The sequence below is a fragment of the Aegilops tauschii genome, chromosome 1 (genome assembly GCF_002575655.3).
Source record: "Aegilops tauschii subsp. strangulata cultivar AL8/78 chromosome 1, Aet v6.0, whole genome shotgun sequence".
Classification (NCBI taxonomy): domain Eukaryota; kingdom Viridiplantae; phylum Streptophyta; class Magnoliopsida; order Poales; family Poaceae; genus Aegilops; species Aegilops tauschii.
The window spans coordinates 133,916,675-133,930,597 of NC_053035.3; the positions used below are offsets into that span (position 1 = coordinate 133,916,675).

Here is a 13,923-nt window from a genome sequence, read left to right on the forward strand (position 1 = left end):
CGATTTTCCTTTGTATGTCCTTCCTACGTTGCTGGGTAGGCTCGCTGGCGCGTAAACCCAAGGCGACGTCTTGGGGATGGATCCCCATTGGCCTGCCGGGTGTGCTTGCTGCCGGGCGAACCACCTTGCCGCCCTTAGCGCAGCCGCCCGAACTATCAAGCTTGACTCGAGTCAGAGTCGGGAGCATTGCCAAGTGCGGAAGGCTACCCCGCCACTCTCGACGCGGCCGCTTTGAGCTGTTGAGCGGACTCGAAACAGAACAAGGGCGTTGCCAATTGCGGGAGGGCCCCTTTGCGTGCAGGTTTCTCATACATAGGCAAGATCTCCAAGGACGATAACCTTATGTATAGGAGGAAATAACTCAAAGCTCTGAATGGCTTAGCTTTTCTGTTGCCGAGCCGGCGTCGTTCCTCCGGCCGCCTTCTTCTCAGGAGCCAAGGACGATGAAGAGCTGCTACGCTAACTACTAGACCAGATTCTCACAATTTGCGCCCCCTACCTGGCGCGCCAAAGATGTCGATGTGGAACGACACCTATGGGATCACAAGAATCCCTACTACGGTTGCCGGGGCGCGGGGTTGCGAGAAGAGCAGGGCTAGTAGACAGCACAAGGATCGTTTACCCAGGTTCGGGCCGCGAGGATGCGTAAAACCCTAGTCCTGCTTTGGTGGGTGTATTTCAGAGAGTTCTTGAGCTCTCGAACTAGCTGTGGTGAGTGTGTGGTTCGAAAGAGCCGAATTTTTCTCCAGTATGCCATGGGCCTCCTTTTATAGTCGGAAGGGGCTGCCACAGTGGCACACAGGAGGTGTAAAGGCGTACAGTGCCCTGAGCTTATCGCTCGTATTACAGGACAAGACGCATTTAATGCGTAGCTTAGGTGTCCCCTTGCTTTATTGGGGACGGGGGCGAGGCCCGTCCCGTCCGTCGCCGCTCCTCCTCGCTTTGACACGCGCCTTGGCCAGCGATGCATGTGGCGCCATGTAGGCAGGCAGGCAGCTTGAGGTGGCGCGGTGGTGGAGCCTTCACGAAGATCTGCATGCCGCCATGCAGGCGCTCGATGAGTTGGCCTGGGGGCTGCATCTTGCCACGTAGGTGCCCGCCCAGCTGGTTGGGCTGGCAGCTGCATGTGAACGGTGGTGGAAGCTTGGTCGGCGTGGGCCTGGCGGTGGCCCTGCTGGCGTCCTTGGTGAGGGCCTTGCCGGGTGGCCCGGCAAGGGTCTTGCCGTCTGGCCCTTCAAGGGTGTTGCCGTGGCGCGCTCTCGTCCCCGGCAAGGGCCTTGCCGGGGGTCTGGTGGCCTTCCTCGGCAAGGATCTTGCCGAGGATCGTCGTCTTCTAATCCTCATCTGATCTTGAATATGTCTTCACAAAGATCTGCATGCCACCACAGAGGTGCCTTCCCGAGCCCTGGCCCCACGTGGATGATGGCGTTGGGTACCGTGGGCTCAAGGGTGGCTCGCTCTGTTGGTGTGGGCGAGCTGCCCCGGCAAGGGTCTTGCCGGGGGAGCCTGCTTCGTCACTCTGCTCCTTGTGGCCTCGGCCTTGGTGTTGCTCTGATTATCTTGGGCTTCGGTCTTACCTTGGCTCACCTCCCTTGTTCTGCTTGGTGTGACCGTGGGCGCGGCTCCAACTGCCCGTGCACATGTAAAGGGGTACAAAAGCGTGCCCCTCTTTTTGTACACCGACATTCAGAGTCCCGGATAAGAACACGGACATGACGAGGAGTCTCGAAATGGTCGAGAGGTAAAGATTGATATATAGGACGATGGTATTTGGACATCGAAAGTGTTTTGGGACGTACCGGGAAAGAATCGGGTCACCGGAAGGGGTTCCGGGCACCCCCGACAAGATATGGGCCTTATGGGCCAAAGGAGGGGACAGACCAGCCCACAAGGGGGCTGGTGCGCCCCCTCCGTTGTATGGCCAGCCCTAGGGAAGGAAAAGGACCACTCAAAAAAAAGGGAAGGAAAAGGGGGAGGGCTAGCCCCTCCCGCCTTTCCCTCTCATGGGAGAAAGGAAAAAGGGGGGTGCCACCCTCCCCTGCCTTTCCCCGCACTCCAAATAAGGAAATGGGAGGCGACTTGGGAGGGACTCCAAGTAGCATTCCTCCTACTTGGGCGCCTCCTATGGCTGCTCCTCCCTCCCTCCCACCTATATATATGTGGGAAGGTGGCGCCTAGCACACACACCAGATCAATTGTCAGCCGTGTGCGGCGCCCCCCTCCACCGTTTACACCCCCGGTCATATTTTCGTAGTGCTTAGGCGAAGCCTTGCGGAGATCACTTCACCATCACCGTCACCACGCCGTCGTGCTGACGGATGTCATGTACTACCTCGACGTCTTGCTGGATCAAGAAGGCGAGGAACGTCACCGAGCTGAACGTGTGCAGAACGCGGAGGTGTCGTGCGTTCGGTACTTGATCGGTTGAAGCACGAAGAAGTTCGACTACATCAACCGCATTGTGAAACGCTTCCGCTTACGGTCTTTAAGGGTACGTAGACACACTCTCCCCCTTGTTGCTATGCATCTCCATGGATAGATCATTGCGTGTGCGTAGAAATTTTTTGTTTTCCATCCAACGACTTCCAACAGTGGCATCATGAGCCAGTTCTATGCGTAGATGATATGCATGAGTAGAACACAAAGAGTTGTGGGCGGTGTAGTCATACTGCTTACGACCAACGTCTTATTTTGTTTCGGCGGTATTGTGGGATGAAGCGGCCCGGAGCAAGCTTACATGTCCACGCACATGAGACCGGTTCCACCGACTGACATGCAACTAGTTTTGCATAAAGGTGGCTGGCGGGTGTCTGTTTCTCCTACTTTAGTTGAATCGAATTTGACTACGGTCGGTCCTAGAAGAAAGTTAAAACAGCAAACTTGACGAATCACCATTGTGGTTTTTGTCGTAGGTAAGAACGGTTCTTGCTAGAAGCCCGTAGCAGCCACATAAAACTTGCAACAACAAAGTAGAGGACGTCTAACTTGTTTTTGCAGGGCATGTTGTGATGTGATACGGTGAAGACATGATGTGATATACGTTATTGTATGAGATGATCATGTTTTGTAAGTTATCGGCAACCGGCAGGAGCCTTATGATAGTCTCTTTATTGTATGAAATGCAAATGCCATGTAATTGCTTTACTTTATCGCTATGTGTTAGCAATAGTTGTAGAAGAAATAGTTGGTGAGACGACCAAGACGCAACGATGGAGATCAAGGTGTCGAGCCAGTGACGATGGAGATCATAACGGTGCTTTGGAGATGGAGATGAAAAGCACAAGATGATGATGGCCATATCATGTCACATATTTTGATTGCATTTGATGTTTATCTGTTATGCATCTTATTTTCTTAGTACGGAGGTAGCATTATAAGATGATCCCTTCACTAAATTTCAAGGTAAAAGTGTTCTCCCTAAGTATGCACCGTTGCTACAGTTCGTCGTGTTGAGACACCACGTGATGATCGGGTGTGATAGACTCTACGTTCACATACAACGGGTGTAAGACAGTTTTGCACATGCATAATACTTGGGTTAAACTTGACGAGCCTAGCATGTACAGACATGGCCTCGGAACACTAGAGACCGAAAGGTCGAATGTGAATCATATAGTAGATATGATCAACATAGAGATGTCCACCATTGATGACTACCCCATCTCACGTGATGATCGGACATGGGTTAGTTGATTTTGATCACGTATCACTTAGATGACTTGAGGGATGTCTATTTAAGTGGGAGTTCTTAAGTAATTTGATTAATTGAACTTAATTTATCATGAACTTAGTCCTGATAGTATTTGCAAATCTATGTTGTAGATCAATAGCTTGCGATATAGCTTCCTTATTTTTGATATGTTCCTAGAGAAAAATAAGTTGAAAGATGATAGTAGCAATGATGCGGACTCGGTCCGTGATCTGAGGATTATCCTCACTGCTGCACAGAAGTATTATGTCCTTGATGCACCGCTAGGTGACAGACCTATTGCAGGAGAAGATGCAGACGTTATGAACATTTGGCAAGCTCGATATGATGGCTACTTAATAGTTTAGTGCGCCATGCTTTACGGCTTGGAATCAGAACTTCAAAAATGTTTTGAACACCACGGAGCATATGGGATGTTCTAAGAGCTGAAATTGGTATTTCAGACTCATGCCCGTGTCGAGAGGTATGAGACCTCTGACAAGTACTTTGCCTACAAGATGGAGGAGAATAGCTCAACCAGTGAGCATGTGCTCAAAATGTCTGGGTATTACAATCGCTTGAATCAAGTGGGAGTTAATCTTCCAGATAAGATATTGATTGACAAAGTGCTCTAGTCACTATCGCCAAGCTACTAGAACTTCGTGATGAACTATAATATGCAAGGGATGACAAAAATGATTCCCAAGCTCTTCGCGATGCTGAAATCGGCGAAGGTAGGAATCAGGAAAGAGCATCAAGTGTCGATGGTTAACAAGACCACTAGTTTCAAGAAAAAGGGCAAGGGAAAAAAAGGGAACTTCAAGAAGAATGGCAAGCAAGTTGCCACTCTCGCGAAGATGCACAAAGTTGAACCCGAGCCTGAAACTGAGTGCCTCTACTGCAAAGAAAATGGTCACTGAAAACGGAACTGCCCCAAATACTTGGCGAATAAGAAGGATGGCAAAGTGAACAAATGTATATTTGATATACATGTTATTGATGTGTACCTTACTAGTATTCATAGTAGCCCCTAGGTATTTGATACTGGTTCAGTTGCTAAGATTAGTAACTCGAAACAGGAGTTGCAGAATAGACAGGGACTAGTTAAGGGCGAGGTGACGATAAGTGTTGGAAGTAATTCCATGGTTGAAACGATCACCATCGCACACTCCCTCTATCTTCAGGATTAGTGTTGAACCTAAATAAATCTTATTTGATGTTTGCATTGAGCATGAATATGATTTGATCTTGTTTATTGCACTACGGTTATTCATTTAAGTCAGAGAATAATTGTTGTTCTATTTACATGAATAAAACCTTCTATGGTCATACACCTAATGTAAATGGTTTATTGAATCTCGATCGTAGTGATACACATATTCATGGTATCTATTTATATATAAAAAGTACTTGACAAGGTCATCAGAATAAAGATAATTAGCTTAGTAAATACCACAATAATTAGAAAGATCTAGCCTTTAATTCTGTGAGACAACAAAGTCTAACCATTAGATCTTCGTAAACCAGGTGGGTCCATGCCGTGGTCCATGTCGTGAGACAACAAAATCCAACCATTAGATATTTGTAAACCAGGTGGGTCAGAATAAAGATAAGTCCAACCATTCGATCTTCATAAATGATCTGGGTCCATAGCGTCCAATGACGGCTTCACGTTTGATTTTCACGATCCCAACCACAACCCCAATGGTTGGACCATCCCGTGAGGGATCAGAAACACACATGCATCACGCATCATTAAGAAGAAAAAAACATGCAGGTTGGGCCATCGCACGCATACAGGATGGACCATGCCATCAGCGATGAGGCCATCCCAAAAAAAGGTCTAATGTGCCTAACGAAATCGAAAATATCATATCTCTCCAAACAGAATATGTGTCCACATGGAATCCAATTTTTTTCCATCGTGCAAACATGAGAAACTTAACCATCCATATAAGACCTTCCCCACGACCTCATAGGTTCGTTGTCCTCGAGATTTTAGGTTACAACTTCTACATGATCTTCCTCGCACATCATCTTCCTCCGGCGACCCAAACTTCGAGATCAACTTCAGAATTATCTTCCTCCAGTGGCCATAGGATATCTCTGTCGAGCAATCAAGAAACATCAAGTAAGTTCAATCTGCACGAAATTATAAATGATACCGATTCATGGATCAATGATGGTTCAAGTATGCTCTACGCAGTCCTCATCTAAGAATATTTGACATGTTACCTCAGAAGGTTGATTACGTAGAATCCTATAGGTGTGGGTTCATGTCTTAATGGTGTCATGTTCATACTTTTTACCCATCTACAAAAGGCTAATGCCATGGATGTTGCTTGCTGTGATATAGAGAAACATATATGGTGCTTCAGATGGTGTTCGTATTATAGATCAGACCTATTAATGGATCAATGATACTTAGATTATATTATCGGCAGTGCTAATCTAAAAAGATTGCACATGTTAGCTCACAAGTTTCATTATGTACAAACAGATATGGAGAAACATAGATGGTTCCTGTATTTGGTCAACCTCAGATGCTATGGTGGGTTCCTGTCGTAATACCAGCAGCTCCATCTGAAACAAAATTTAAGACCAATTGTTAATAAAATTGTATCGACCCATCTACTATGATTTCATATAGACTCATCTACAGAAGGCTAATGCCATGGATGTTGCTTCCAGTGTTTTCACGTTAAGATAACATAGAATCGAAGTCTAGAATCATACAACTATAATAGAAAGAAGTGGGATTGCTTGCTGCGATATAGAGAAACATATATGGTGCATTAGATGGTGTTCATATTATAGATCTAACCTATTAATGGATCAATAATACTTAAATTACACTGTAGGCAGTGCTAATCTAAAAGCGACAAAAATATTTTGTATTTATAGAGCTTGCATGTCATTATGTTACTTACTTTATCAATCAACACTTTGTTCTTATATTTTTAGGGCCTCAAAGATTATGGCACAGACACCGTTGAATTCATCGACTACAGGAAACGAGACATGGACAATCAAAGTCAAGGTTTTAAGACTTTGGGACCCAATTAACTTATTAACTAATGAACTCATTAGCACTGATGTGATTTTACTAGATAAAAAGGTGCAAGTATTACATGTATAATGTCTCTTCAATTTACCCTTTCCAAAGTTTGCTGATGTTTTCTCTATGTAAGGTGATGTAATCCATGCTTCTATTTGGAGCAAACTGGTCGATAAATTTAAATCAAAAATTAAAGAGGTACAAAATTAAGACCTTCAAAGTTTGGGAGTATGAAAAATACCGACCATTGAAGAAAAATCTCAAGAGAAGTTTTGTCTATGATACAACGATGAAGGAAGTGGATGAAGGAAAATCCAAGTTTTTGGACTACCACTTTGAATTTGCTTATGGTGATACCTTGGATAGTAGGGTGATTATTGATAAATAGTGCTCGGGTACAATCAAAATCCATATCGAAGAACAAGCACCGGTGAACTAGATTTGTAAGTATGATTATGTGCAGATGTCATTGGATTTCTTACTACAATGAAGCCAATATAGCAAGTGCAAAAATAAATAAAGGGACGGGCATGACGCAAACTTCAAACGTCCGTGAGATTGAAGTCCTTTCACTAGAGTAAGTGATTATATTCTATAGATATTTTTGAATTGCATATATGATCTTTATATATCACTTTTTCATGATTAAATGCATGAAGTGGTGAGATAATCAGAATCACGCTACGGGGGAATATTTGCAAATATGGAGAATGAAAAGCTTTTAAACAAATAAACAATAGTGATTGTCACTTCAAATTTGGTCAGAAAATTCAATGGTGAGAACTATAATCTCTATGTGTAAACCTGAATCCAAATTACTGACAATTTATTACCAGGGCTATCACTACGCCCGACAAATGCATCTAAAGTCTTCCTGGACCCTGAAATTCTAGAGACAGACCAAATTATTGAGAGGTATGTATATAATAATGCAATTATGCATGTTTTTTAAGTTACAAGTTTATGTGCTCATATTGTAATGTATTATAGGCATTGTGAAAGCGATGTTATTCCAACAATGGTTGGAATTGACGAAAGCACCCAAGGAATGATTGAAGAGCAAATGTTCTACAATAAAAAAACATTGAGGGAAATTATAGAACTATGATATGTTGATGTTAAAAGAAAGGTTTCCCTCTAACCTTGATCATAAAAATCTTATACCTTCTCTATTTTACATTATTATGTAAACTCATATGTTTAATCTTTAATAGGAATTTGTATGCAGGACAAAAGCAACAATTGATGATATTATAACATAAACACCATAACTATATTTGCACTTCCTGTCATTAAGTATCTGAAAATCCCAACATAAGGTGAGCATGTTAATGCACTAGATTGTCTTTGGTGCCATTTCTTTTAATAATAGACCAGTAATAACTGACACTATCATATTAGGTACCTAATTAAACTTGAAGGTACGCGAGGACACGACAACAACAACTTTCGTTATGTTTAATGAGGTAGCAAAGAGTCTTTTGGGCAACATATCTGCATCAACCCTATTAGAGCAGGAGGGATTCAACAACATAGTACCAGATATTATTTAAGACCTTTATGGCAGAAAACTCATATTCCGACTTAAGTTAAATTCAAGGAATCTATAAGAGTGTACGGAAAATTTTAAAGTGAGCTTCACTTTTGAAGTTGATGACAGACTTGAGATGGAATATTCAAATGAAATAGTTGAAGAGGTATGCACATGCACATTTCAGTATTTTAAATGGTTTATAAAATTATAACGCGAGTACATTCTTTAAAGCGTATACTGGAAAGGCAAGACACACAAGGTTCTTCAAATTTTGCTATGCAGAAGTCCGATAACAAGGTATTGCCACTAATTAATGGTTTTGCTGTCACGAGTGTGCAATTTTTGTTTTAAAGTATTAAAAAAATATTTTTATAGGTCAACCACTCCTCCAAGAATGCAAGAAATGATGAGAAGGAGGATATGTGCTGAAAGGAAACCTCTAAATCATCTAACAAAAAGCAACAAAGGAGGACAAAGAGAAAGAAGTCTAGCAAAATATATGAAAAAGATGTGACAATGTTTGCTTCCAGAAATAGCAGAAAACCAATTGTTAAAATCGATGCTCCTGATGACGAGGTAACAAATGGAAAAAAAAATATCTTCCTATATATGCATTGATAATTGTTTACAGCCTATTTATTTATGACATCACAAAACACACAGGAAGAGCCAAAAACTGTTTCGCCGAAGATAAAAGGAGAGACCAAACATAAGAGATGTAAACAGGATTTGAAAAGAAAGGCTTTGCGAAATAAAAAAAAAGTTCTTACAGAGAGCAATCTATTCGATAATGAGGTTTCAAATTACTTACGCTCATCTATATATACTAAAAATAATAATCCATGACAGTGTATCGGTCATTTCCCACTGTGGTCTAATTTTGTATGCATTTGATCTTATATATGTACTCCATAATACATTGTTAAATATGGCGATGATATACAAGCTTAATATCTACCATGCATTTATGGAAATTTATGAATGTTTCAATAATAACATTGTTCTTGCATTTATGCAGCGAGACAACAATAGTCACGCCGACAACAACTGTACCAGCACAGATGACCGTAATGAAGAATGGAACGCCAAAACTAGAAGCAGAACAAAGAAGGAAAGGACCGATTGCATAAAGAGGAGGAAAATATCATCTAAAGACATGCAGCCAACCTTGTATGATAGACCTAAGAGGATTAGGAGAGAACCAGCGAGATACATGGGCTAGGCATTATACAGCAGCAAGTGCTTACATACGTCCAATAGCTGCAAGAATTGAAGAATATACTATACACACTCTATACTTAGTAGTAATTTGCATTGATAAACGTTTATGTTTATTTTATGCTCCACGAGAGTACGGATTGAAGTTATCATGTGTACTCAGACATATACTTAAAAAAAATTTAGTTACACTCGCTTGTGTCTTCTTTAGCATCTACCTCATTCAACACTAACAACGCCCATAAAGAAATAAACACTGATTTATTTTTAAGAATTGAAGAAAATCGAAGGAGGCATACCCAACTGGAGATGAAGATACATGGCATGATTGGAACATATAAACATTCCCAAAAAACACCTCCTTAAGATTGACATGTGGCTCTCTTACTCTTCATGTCACAAATATGATATCACCTGTCCAAATCAAATAAAAAAATGATATCTAAGCAAGATAATAAATTAAATTACTATAAAACAGACTAAAGGAAAACATTTTGCGATTACTATAAAACTTCTAGATGGGTGCTGGCTTGGATGCTCGGCAGAGTAGAAGTCATGTAGATCGCCAACACACACCGTATGGTGACACACAAGATGCCCTGGTAAAGTATACACTAACTTATACGGTATATACTTACATCTTTAAAATGTACACTAACTTATTATTATCTACTCTATACCTCATTCAACACTTATAGATCACTTAAAAAAACATGCTATTCAAGAATTTAAGGGAAACTATGAAATACTTACAGCTAACAAGAATTTCCTTAATTAAATTATATTGGTTGAATGGCACAAGGACAGGAAAAGGCTAGGAGAAAGGGGAAATATTACAGAGTCAGGAAAAGGAAAAATAAGGACCTGCAGCTCAATTTGGAACAATGTTGCCGTTGCAGGCCTGCGGGAGATGAAATCCAAGACCAAATCAACGACACGGACGACAGCATCAACGGCAGCGTCCAGATCGATGATCTTGCCTAGACTCTGGTGTAGTAGATCCTTGGGCCCTGCTAACCCTCAATCGCCGTCGATGGTCACCCCGTCAAAGCACCAGGTGCGGGGGTGGCTTCAGGTTAGGACGAGCATCCTGAATGCAGTGAATCAAGAGAGCAACCTGATGGGTGGTATCCAACATCAGCAAATTTTAACTCATAAGAAAAATAAGAGGAGAGGAGAAAGGGGATCGGCCAAGAACATTCTCACTTGTGTGAGGAAAGAAGAACAGAGAAGTCCAGAAGACTGCAGAAAGGGTAAAGTGAAGAGTAATACTGGTGGGACCCATGACACCAATTATGTACTGTGGAAACTGTGAGACAAAACAATGTAACGTCAAAATATAAGGCAACTTGGTACTGCCGAGCTTTTTTTAAGAGTTAATTACGCTATTAGTACACAAACTTGCACGGTACGTACAAATTCATATATAAAGTTGAAAAATGACACAAATTAATCCTACAACTTGTGTTTGAGGTACATTTACATACATTTCCGTCAGTGACAGTTAACTCACTGCTAACTTTGCCTACGTGGCACACCAGCGAGGCCAGGCCCGCACTCTCTTATTTGTGGGTCCCACCTATAAGTGAGAAAGAGAAAGAAAAAAGAATAATGTAGCACTGTTGCTGCCTAAACTCGATTTCAAAAGCTCCCGCATAGGGGTTGTTGCACAAGCCAATGAGCCGCTTTCTGTTTGCTTAGTTGCATTTAGATACACATATTTATATATCTTAGGAAAGGTCTGGAACAAAAGATTTTCACATTCTATTATTTGAACCGGCAGAATTGTTTTATCTACGTTCAAGAATTTGTTTCTTTGTATTCTACTATTGAACGAGTTTGAACCATCTGAATAGACCTTTTTTGTAAACCGGGGTAAAAACCAGGGCGCTGAATAAGCCATACGCGTGCAGATAAATTATAATAGAAATTAGTCCACATGGATTTTGATACGATCCTAGGTCATTACAGTAATCGCCTTCAGGTTTGGCCCAATAACCATCACACCCAAGATACCATATTATTGTCTAAAAAAATTATTTATAGAAAATATTTTCTAAAAAATAATAATTATAGAAACTGGTGGTATTTGATCTCTTTTTATTTAGTGCCTAGAAAGTTGATTGACCAGTAGACCGGCGGTCTGACGGGTAAAAACCTGAACTGAAAGGCTAGTCGGCTCGGTTTCCAAAATTATGGGAGAAGAAACGAAAAGCTCTGGAAGTGATATAGACATAGGTACCTACTTATACTTCTCACGTCAGCTGCAGTTGCTGCGCAATTTTATTTTTCTATATATTCTTCTTTTGCAACTTACAGGTCGGACCCACAAATAAGAGAGTGCGGGCCCGGCCTCGCTGGCATGCCACGTAGGCAAAGTTAACTGAGAGTTAACATCCACTAACGAAAATGTATTTAAATGTACCCCAAACACAAGTTATAGGGCTAATTTGTGTCATTTTACAACTTTATGTATGAATTTTTACGCACCGTGCAAGTTTATGTATTAATAGTGTAATTAACTCTTTTTTAAAATACAAAACTTGGTGGTACCGTTGAGTGCACGTGTATGGAAGCAAACACCAACAAACCTTTTATGCATATACGTATACTGTATATATAAATAATAAAACATTTACTCTACAAAAACAATAAAAAATATGCCAATGTTTCATAGCGTTAGTGAAATAATTTATGACTACATGAAAACAAGAAGAATAACTTTACACACACAAAAGACCGACATGATAAAAATGTTAGAAAAAAATATCTAATTTGAAGAATTCAACCGAACATAAAACTGAAAAAACCTTTACCCAGGTGAAATCTACATTACCTATATCAAGCTATAACTACAAGCATTAATTTGCTTATTGTCCAAATAGAGTTGTATGTTTATCCCAGTCAAACCTACATTACGTGATGATGATTGGTTAGCCACAGGAGAATAACACAAGACAATATATGTATAGCTACAACCATGGCGAAAATGCTAAATGGAGGCCTAGCCCCGAGCTCCATGGAGCTCTTTATTTTGAAAATTTAAAAAATCACATTTTGAAGCTTAAAAAAATCTTCAAAAATTGTCCGCATTCATACGGATGTGTAATACATGTGTGTGAAATTTGAAGATGATATACATTACGATGAGAGCTATACAAAAAATAAAAAAAATCATGATTTTGAAATGATGAACAGTACACGCACTGTTCACTACAAAAAATGCATGAATTTGTCTTTTTTATGTAGCTCTCACCATAATGTATTTCATCGTCAGATTTTACACACATGTAGAACACATCCACATGAATGCCTATGGATTTTACCGCAATTTTTCGAAACTTTAAAATATGTTTTTTTTGAATTTTTCAAAAATTAAAACGAGCTGCATGGAGCTCGTCCTCCGAAATGATGCACTCCAACCATGGCATGATACTACTCTTAAAAAAGAACATTATCAAGGTACTCACTCCGTTTCATAATAGATGTTGCTCAAACGAATGTATTTAACACTGAAATATGTCTACGTTCGAATATTGTTTTCTTTAGACAGAACACATATGCAACCGATCACCCTTGCTACTTGTCTATGTAAACAAATACTATATCCGTCTCAAAATGTAAGATGTTTTTTCTCGATATAAAAACAATTACAAAAAAATAAACATGCCAATCAAACATACCGTATCAAATTAGTATGGCATGAATAATTAGCAGATAAAGGGTGTTCGAAAAATAATTATATTCAGATATCAATAAAACATCAAAGAATAAAGTTTCCAAAATTGTAATACTTAAAGAATGTCTCAACAATTGCTTTAGAGTTTACTTCAAAAAATAACGAATAAAATATATCTTCTAATTCAACTTCGCAAAATACTAGCCCGCGCATCGAGCGGGCCACTTTGCTAGTTGAGGACAAAAGATACAAAGTTGATAATGATAGTGCAACATATTTGTGGCACTGCCGTTTAGGTCGTATTGGTGTAAAGCGCATGAAGAAACTCCATATAGATGGACTTTTTGAATCACTTGATTGTGAATCATTTGATACTTGCGAACCATGCCTCATGGGCAAGATGACTAAAACTTCGTTCTCCGAAACAATGGAGCGAGCTAATGACTTACTGGAAATAATACTTACCGATGTATGCGGTCCGATGAGTATTGAGGCACGGGGCGGGTATTGTTATTTTCTGACCTTCACATAGGATTTGAGCAGATATGGGTATATCTACTTAATGAAACACAGGTCTGAAACATTTGAAAAGTTCAAAGAATTTCATAGTGAAGTGGAGAATCATTGTAATAAGAAAATAAAGTTTCTACGATCTAATCACGGAGGCGAATATTTGAGTTACGAGTTTGGCCTTCATTTAAAACAATGTGGAATTGTTTCACAAGTCACGCCACCTGGAACACCAC

General features: G+C 40.6%; 2 long non-coding RNA genes across 16 annotated transcripts; one reads left to right on the plus strand and one right to left on the minus strand.

Moving 5' to 3' along the window:
• Window positions 1–5,533: 5,533 nt before the first annotated feature.
• Window positions 5,534–9,687, plus strand: LOC109741837 (uncharacterized). Of its 14 annotated transcripts, none has more exons than XR_012204069.1 (5): window positions 5,534–5,819; window positions 6,653–7,661; window positions 7,737–8,577; window positions 8,656–8,856; window positions 9,299–9,687. It is a non-coding gene; the product is annotated as an uncharacterized lncRNA (long non-coding RNA). The 14 variants fall into 14 exon arrangements; XR_012204071.1 differs by lacking the exon at window positions 5,534–5,819 and having other exon boundaries at window positions 6,278–7,661; window positions 7,737–8,443; window positions 8,512–8,577; XR_012204077.1 differs by lacking the exon at window positions 5,534–5,819 and having other exon boundaries at window positions 6,278–7,661; window positions 7,737–8,443; window positions 8,563–8,577; window positions 8,656–9,687.
• On the minus strand, window positions 5,542–10,812 carry LOC109741836 (uncharacterized). 2 transcript variants are annotated; one of them, XR_002227700.4, is made up of 5 exons: window positions 10,705–10,812; window positions 10,363–10,615; window positions 9,798–9,912; window positions 6,227–6,271; window positions 5,542–5,794 (listed from the first exon to the last, which is right to left on the minus strand). It is a non-coding gene; the product is annotated as an uncharacterized lncRNA (long non-coding RNA). The 2 variants fall into 2 exon arrangements; XR_012204068.1 differs by lacking the exon at window positions 10,705–10,812 and having other exon boundaries at window positions 10,363–10,698.
• Window positions 10,813–13,923: the final 3,111 nt, after the last annotated feature.